Source organism: Xenopus laevis, chromosome 4L (genome assembly GCF_017654675.1).
Source record: "Xenopus laevis strain J_2021 chromosome 4L, Xenopus_laevis_v10.1, whole genome shotgun sequence".
In the NCBI taxonomy this organism is placed as follows: domain Eukaryota; kingdom Metazoa; phylum Chordata; class Amphibia; order Anura; family Pipidae; genus Xenopus; species Xenopus laevis.
In genome coordinates this window covers 25,197,785-25,206,017 of record NC_054377.1, presented here as the reverse complement: position 1 = coordinate 25,206,017, position 8,233 = coordinate 25,197,785, and the positions used below count along the sequence as shown (strand labels likewise).

At 39.1% G+C, this 8,233-nt stretch overlaps 2 non-coding genes across 2 annotated transcripts; both read right to left on the bottom strand.

Annotated features, from left to right (window-relative positions):
• Positions 1-6,158: 6,158 nt before the first annotated feature.
• On the bottom strand, positions 6,159-6,230 carry trnaa-cgc. Its single transcript has one exon. It is a non-coding gene; the product is annotated as a tRNA-Ala (tRNA).
• A 1,337-nt stretch (positions 6,231-7,567) lies between these two features.
• Positions 7,568-7,639, bottom strand: trnaq-uug. The gene has a single exon. It is a non-coding gene; the product is annotated as a tRNA-Gln (tRNA).
• Between the last annotated feature and the right edge of the window lie 594 nt (positions 7,640-8,233).

The following is an 8,233-nucleotide window of genomic DNA, read 5'->3' as shown; positions in this document are numbered from 1 at the left end:
CATACCTTCATGCCTGGTATCTCCATGCTTTTAGGCTAGGGCCAGAAGGGCCAAAATCAGCCTGCTAAGAACCTCAAACAATATTTTCTTCCTTTGCATTCAGAACCCTTGTGTTAGTTCCGGCACAAATAATCTCTGCAGATCTTGGGGTAAAATGCAAAGTCTCACCATAATCCACCATATGTGTTCACACTGGCATCAACACAAGAGTTCCATATGTGAAAGAAGAAGTGGATACTGCTTGTGGTTCGAGTCTGAAATCACCCTGCAGTTTTCAGCAGGCGGATTTGGGAAATATCTGTCCCTCGCCTAATAGCACCAATGTTCACAAAGTATGGTAAATGACTTTTAGTGGTTTTATTTTGATATGCTACATATATGGGCTTACAGTTAACATTTTCAAGAACTACTTGTATTCCTAATTGTCTGTTTCATGATGACACTATTGTTTCATAAGCGCAAATGAACTTGAGACTCCTGGTTTACAATTGCTTTCATACCGCTGAGCTACGGAGCCAGTTCTATGCAAGTCCTTATGTATTTGATGAGTAAAGTCTCAACACCATCCATGTAACTAAGTCTAAAAAGCCTTTATTGGTATCATTGCTTAGCTCTTAGACAAAGAACAACGTTTCATGCCCAAACATGGCCTTTTTTCAAGTTACTTAACTACACATAGTCACACAGATTTATACTCACACCTACAGTGTCACCTATGTGCATGTAGAAGAAACCAATTAAAGCAATAATGTTACACATCAACAAAGTGTCCATATGTTTCCTACTGGTTGCATTCATCCAGACATAATCTTTAATGTTGTGACACAGTATCTGTAAAAACAATATAATTGACAACATTTTAGAAAAAACAATGATCACAATCGAATTAAAAAGAAGACCACGATTAAAAAGAATATATTGTAATACTTATATCCAATTAAGACCATGGGGTTCCAAAGTCTCAAGGTGGAGTATCCACATCACTTCCATTTTAAGCAACATTTTTACACGATCACAACCATTATGAAATTTGGGTACACTGTACACCACCTGAAGCTTAACTTTTAAACCCCATGGCACGTCTCAGCAAAATGACGACACTGCCTGATCTAATTTTTTCAATTTAACCCCAGCACCAACATTCACAAAAGTATGGTGAATGACATGCTTAGTGCTTTTATTTTGATACCTTACATAAATGGGCTTACAGTCAAATTTTACAAGAACTACTTGTATTCCTAATTCTCACTGATGTGTGTCTGTTTCACATAATGACACTATTGAATCTTATATATGAAAGCACAATTACTGTTTCCTAACACAGAGAGTAGGCTCTTGTGAGAATAGAACTCACGACCCATGGTTTAGCTATGGAGTCAGCTGAAGGCACAAAGATTTACAACTGAGTCTGAGATGTATCTGCTTGTGTTGTATATGGCTAATACTTGCTTAAGATGGGGGCCATTTCGAAAGTAGCAAAGGAGGAGCACTGTATTTAAATTTGTTTTTAGATATACTGTATAAAGTCCCCATGGTTCTCCTATCTTCCAAGCCTCAGTCTATAAATGGATTGGTTTACCATAGGGTGTTCACTGTTCATATATGAATAATGACATGGTGACTATGCAAATAGCACAGTTATAGCTATGGGTGGCATATAAATTGGACAGTCTTTATCTATTGTATAGACAGTATTTTATACTAGACACACATATTATATACTGATCACATTATAGCACATCTAGTGAGTGATTCCCCTATGTTTAGCAATAAGAGTGGCTGTTTGATTGATGGTGGTTTTTCTTTTTTGAAAATGTAGTGTAGTATATAGGCTCTCGAGGGCCACCCCCTTAAAATTTCTACCATAGTCACCAGGTCTGGACTGGGAGTCAAAATAGGCCTTGGCATTCCAAGTACACAGAGGCCCAAATAGTCTTCCACCAGCCCACTAAATAGTGACTGTCTATGGGACCTTACTGCAGCCCCTCTGGCATTTGCCAGAACACACATATTGCTAGTCTGGGCCTGATAGTCACAGGTCCTCGGGTGCCTATATATCAGGGGTCTCCAACCTTTGGCACCCTTGATCCACTTTTAAATGTAAAAAGAGTTGGAGAGCAACACAAGCTTGAAAAGTCCTTGAGGGCTGTGATTGGCTATTTGGTAGTCCCAATGTACACTGCCAGCCTACAGAAAGCTATGTTTGGCATAACACATGGTTTTTATGTAACCAAAACTTGCCTCCAAGCCAGAAATTCAAAAATTCAAAAAAGCACCCACTTTTGGCCACTGGGAGCAACATCCAAGGGGTTGGTGAGCAACATATTTCTTGTGAGCTACTGGTTGGGGATAGGGTTGCCACCTTTCGGAAAATTTTTTACCAGCTGGTGGGGGGTGGGTACAAAAAGGGGCGGGTGTGACTCAAAGGAGGCGGGGCTATGATGTTGAAAAAGGCGGGGCCACGGCACATCGATTTCCAAACAGGACAAAAGCTAAGATAAGCTAAAGTTTACAGGAGATTGGGGGCAACTACATTGCCGGTAAATTTGTAATACCGGCCTTGACAGATGTTTTACCGGCTAGGCCCCTATGCCCCTTTACAGTAAGGTCTTTTATCTTTTTCTTTGCCACTTACTCTGTTGTATTCTATCCTTACAGGGGAATTCTAGGATTCTATGTCTATAGTTTCCCTTGGAAAGGGGCTCTTTGCAGCTGTCTTTTCCTCTGAAATAAGTTTGATTGCAATAACTCATCTCTACTTCTAGTATATCCCATCAGAATTTATTTCATGGAAACAATGTGAAATATATAAATGGTTTTGGTTGACCTATGCCCCTTCATGGCTTTTGCAAGTTTCACTAACTAGTATTTGAAGTGTAGACTGGGCAGTATTTATATATATTAGTGATCCTCAACTATGGGTGCCACCCGGCCGGTATTTTACCGGCCTAGCCGGTAAAACACCTGTCAAGGCCGGTATTACAAATTTACCGGCAATGTAGCTGCCAGTAAATTTGTAATACCCTTAAAAAGACCCCTTGGCCCGCCCCCAATCTCCTGTAAACTTTAGCTTATCTTAGCTTTTGTCCTGTTTGGAAATCGCTGTGCCATGGCCCCCGCCATGTGTTATGCCAAACATAGCTTTCTTTAGGCTGGCAGTGTACATTGGGACATCCAAAGAGCCAATCACAGCCCTCAAGGGCTTTTCAAGCTTGTGTTGCTCTCCAACTCTTTTTACATTTAAAAGTGGATCAAGGGTGCCAAAGGTTGGGGAGCCCTGATATATAGAGGACCTGTGACTTTAAGGCCCGGACTAGCAATACGTGTGTTCTGGCAAATGACAGAGGGGCTGCAGTAAGGTCCCATAGACAGTCACTATTTAGTGGGCTGGTGGAAGACTATTTGGGTCTCTGTGTACTTGGAATGCCAAGGCCTATTTTGACTCCCAGTCCAGACCTGGTGACTATGGTGGAAATTTTTAGGGGGTGGCCCTCGAGAGCCTATATACTTGACTACATTTTCAAAAAAGAAAAACCACCATCAATCGAACAGCCACACTTATTGCTAAACATAGGGGAATCACTCACTAGATGTGCTATAATGTGATCAGTATATAATATGTGTGTCTAGTATAAAATACTGTCTATACAATAGAAAAAGACTGCCCAATTTATATGACACCCATAGCTATAACTGTGCTATTTGCATAGTCACCATGTCATTATTCATATATGAACAGTGAACACCCTATTCTAAACCAATCCATTTATAGACAGAGGCTTGGAAGATAGGAGAACCGTGGGGACTTTATACAGTATACCTCAAATCAAATTTAAATACAGTGCTCCTCCTTTGCTACTTTCGAAATGGCCCCATGTAAAGCAAGTATTAGCTATATAAAACACAAGCAGATACATCTCAGACTCAGTTGTAAATCTTTGTGCCTTCAGCTGACTCCATAGCTAAACCATGGGTCGTGAGTTCTATTCTCACAGGAGCCTACTCTCGGTGTTAGTGAGCAATAATTGTGCTTTCATATATAAGATTCAATAGTGTCATTATGTGAAACAGACACACATCAGGGAGAATTAGGAATACAAGTAGTTCTTGTAAAATTTGATTGTAAGCCCATTTATGTAAGGTATCAAAATAAAAGCACTAAGCATGTCATTCACCATACTTTTGTGAATGTTGGTGCTGGGGTTAAATTGAAAAAATTAGATCAGGCAGTGTCGTCATTTTGCTGAGGCGTTCCATGGGGTTTAAAAGTTAAGCTTCAGGTGGTGTATAGTGTACCCAAATGTCATCATGGTTGTGACCGTGTAAAAATGTTGCTTAAAATGGAAGTGATGTGGATACTCCACCTTGAGACTTTGGAACCCCATGGTCTTAATTGTGAATAAGTATTACAATATATTCTTTTTAATCCTGGTCTTCTTTTTAATTCGATTGTGATCATTGTTTTTACTAAAATTTAGTCAATTATATTGTTTTTACAGATACTGTGTCACGACATTAAAGATTAAGTCTGGATGAATGGAACCAGTAGGAAACATATGGACACTTTGTTGATGTGTAACATTATTGCTTTAATTGGTTTCTTCCACATGCACATAGGTGACACTGTAGGTGTGAGTATAAATCTGTGTGACTTTGTGTAGTTAAGTAACTTGAAAAAAGGCCATGTTTGGGCCTGAAACGTTGTTCTTTGTCTAAGAGCTAAGCAATTAAACAAATAAAGGCTTTTTAGACTTAGTTACATTGATGGTGTTGAGACTTTATCAAATACATAAAGACGTGCATAGAACTGGCTCCGTAGCTTTATGGTAAGGGAGCAATTGTCTTGTAAACCAGGAGTCACAAGTTCATTTGAGTTTATGAAACAATAGTGTCATTATGAAACAGACAATTAGGAATACAAGTAGTTCTTGAAAATGTTAACTGTAAGCCCTTGTACGTAACATATCAAAATAAAAGCACTAAAAGTAATTTACCCTACTTTGTTTTTGTGAACATTGCTGCTCAGGGCCACCATCAGGGGGGCACAGGGGGAACCGTTGTACCATTCCCGGGCCTGAAGGGGGGCCCGGCTGTGTTACATTTTTCAAATAAGCCGGCCCCCCCTAGCGGTGAAGTTCATGTGCTGCAGCACCGCTGAACCCAAAGCTAGACTTAAATACCCAAAGCCGTGCTTAGAATGGCTGTTGCTGCTCATGCTACTCACTTCGCGGATGGCTAAGCTCTGCGAGGCACCTACATTCTCTCCAGTTCTTCCCGTGCTGCTGCTGCCGAGGATGAGGCTGACGTGGGAGTGGAGAAGCAGGGAGGGAGGGAGGGGGAAACTTTTAACCCTGTGACTCCAGCTGTGAAGAAGACTCAGCTACTCTAACATTGGCACTGGGAGCCTCTCTTTCCAGCATGTAAGTTCCACACCAATTTTTTTTTTAAATTTTATTAAACCCCTGGCCACCAATTTTTTTTAAATATTCTATGGTTCCCCTGACCACCATTGTTATTGTAGAAACTTCTATGGGGGGCCCTTGTGCAAATCGTTTTTAATGTATAGGGGGATACACACTGAACATACATGTAGTAGCTGCAATGCATTAGAAAAGCATAGATATATGTAGAAAACATAAACAGTAAGTTATTTTGATAATTTACAAAGGCTCTTTAAGAAAGCAAGTAGATTTAAGGTGTTATTTTATGGTTAGATTCCTTTAAGTCAAAAATTCAAAAATATATTCCCAGTCAATACTCTCAAAGTTAAAAAGTCCCTCTTTATTTATCATAAATATTAAAAAGTAGGCATACAGACCAATTGATGCTCCGCCTTACGCGTTTCGCACCCACAGAGCATCAATTGGTCTGTATGCCTACTTTTTAATATTTATGATAAATAAAGAGTGAATTTTTAACTTTGAGAGTATTGACTGGGAATATATTTTTGAATTTTTGATTTAGGGCCCTTTGGAGTTGGGGGCTATATTCCAGCATTTTTGGCCCTTTTTTGACAGGCCTGTATAGATTGCAGCAGCTGAGTAGCTAGTTTTTTGTAGATTCCTTTAAGACGTACATAAATTCCTTTAAGACCATACATGATGGCAAATGTAAGTAATCTGGTCCGCTTATAGAACAAACACTTGTGGAAGAAAGTTTGGAGATGCCGGGGATTGAACCCGGGGCCTCATACATGCGAAGCATGCGCTCTACCACTGAGCTACATCCCCTTCAAGTCATGCATGGAAATGATCAAATGCTGTGCCAATATTTATGTACCTTTTATTTTTTCTCTCTTCTGAAATGTCCCTGGGTCACTTTACACTGACTACTCCACTCAAGTAATGTATTGTAAAAAAGTAAACTACTGTGCAGGGGCATAGGTTAAGAGGAAAAGCATGGAACTACCCAGGACACACAAAAAACTGAGGGGTGTTTAGAAGGATGTGGTAAGGAGAAAAAGAGGAGAGAAATGCTTTTGGATATGGTTATTACAGACTAAACAACCTAGAGGGTTAAACGAAGAGTTCAATATGTTTTGCTATTTATAATGTTTCTAACTGTATTGAATTGTTGCAATATTTGTCTAACATCCAGATATATCTTTTTTAGATTTTTTCAATCAACAGGATTCTATCCAGGGACAGTTCCTTGAAAGAGGAAGATAGTTCTTTATCCTTTGGAAAACTATTATAATGTTTGTTATGCTTTAATGGTTACGAATATGGACTCTTTCTAGCAATGGTTATTTTATTATTGATTTTTACTATTTGCCAGCATTTCAACACAAAGGGATCTTGAAGAAGAACTCACATCCCTTAAATTGGAAAAATGACTTTAATTTAAAGGACTCTATTAATTGGACTCTTTTAAAATAGACTTTTTCTTTTGCATTGGATCTCACTAATTTTGTACACGGAGGGGTGGAATTTCACTTATGTTAATTGGTTGGGTTATATAATGCTCATTAAAGTGCAGTTGTGCATCTCTGATGAAGGGACCAGCCCCCAAAATGTTACACTTGACTTGAAGAAAAGTGCAGGGGTTCACCCCACTTAAATGTGCAGGGGTTCACCCCACTTAAATAGTCTTTTTGGTACATTGTTTCCTGATAGATTGGGAGAGGCTCCGACCTCTCTAAACCAGCACCAGGCGTCCTTTCATGAGAGGCTGGGAGAAAGAGGATATTGGTTGTTTCAAAGTACCAAGGACACAGCAATTTAGGCCAAGATTCCCATTAACCCCACCCACTTTGCTCAATATCCTCCCTATTCAGGGTCCTCAGTTGAGAAATGAGTACAATTATGAACTACACAGTCTGTAGTAGTGCTAAACCTAAAGGAATTGGACATTAGGAGATATGAAAACATTCACATAAACATATCATTGTTTAGTAAACTTGCTCATGCACACTTGAATGCAAAATCCCTTTCCTTCTGATATGTAGCCATTTAGCCTGTATGTTGTTCAAAATCCTAAAACATCTGTAATTCATGATTTAGAAAAGCAGCATTTCTGGGGAACTCTCTCATGTGTGATGAAAATACTATTCCCTACAGACTGCTTAAGGTTCCACCGAGATTTGAACTCGGATCACTGGATTCAAAGTCCAGAGTGCTAACCATTACACCATGTAACCACCTTTAAGCGATATTATAAATCATAGCTACATCTCTGAACCAATCCTCCATCACTTGACATCATCTTGAAAATTGATTTTTGTTGATAAATGGTTTCTAATGAATGACAAACTTTTTGCCTGCTTTAAAAATCAAATATGACACTTTTATTCTCGCCATAACTTTTCTCATTAACATTAAAGGGGTCAGTCGCCCTACCGTTGCGCCACGAGGTCGTATTACTCTGTAATAAACTATTACCCTTCACAGTTGTGGTCATAGGTTATATTAATTAAGGGGTGTTTTACCTTTAAGTAAGGTTTTACAGTGTTATAGAATGTCCTGTTCCAAGCAAGTTTGCAATTGCTTTTCAGTAAAAGTGAACTGCCCCTTTAATATAAATGGGATAAGTTATGGTGAGAATAAAAGTGTCATATTTGATGTGTAAAGTATGCAAAACATTTGTCAGGAAGTTCATTAGGAATCATTTATAAACAAAAACCTATTTTTAAGATGATGTCTCTTGACTGAGCACTGTTTCAGAGGTGTAGCTATTACTAACAGAAGAATTTTGAATGGTGTAATAGTTAGCACTCTGGGCTTTGAATCCAGGG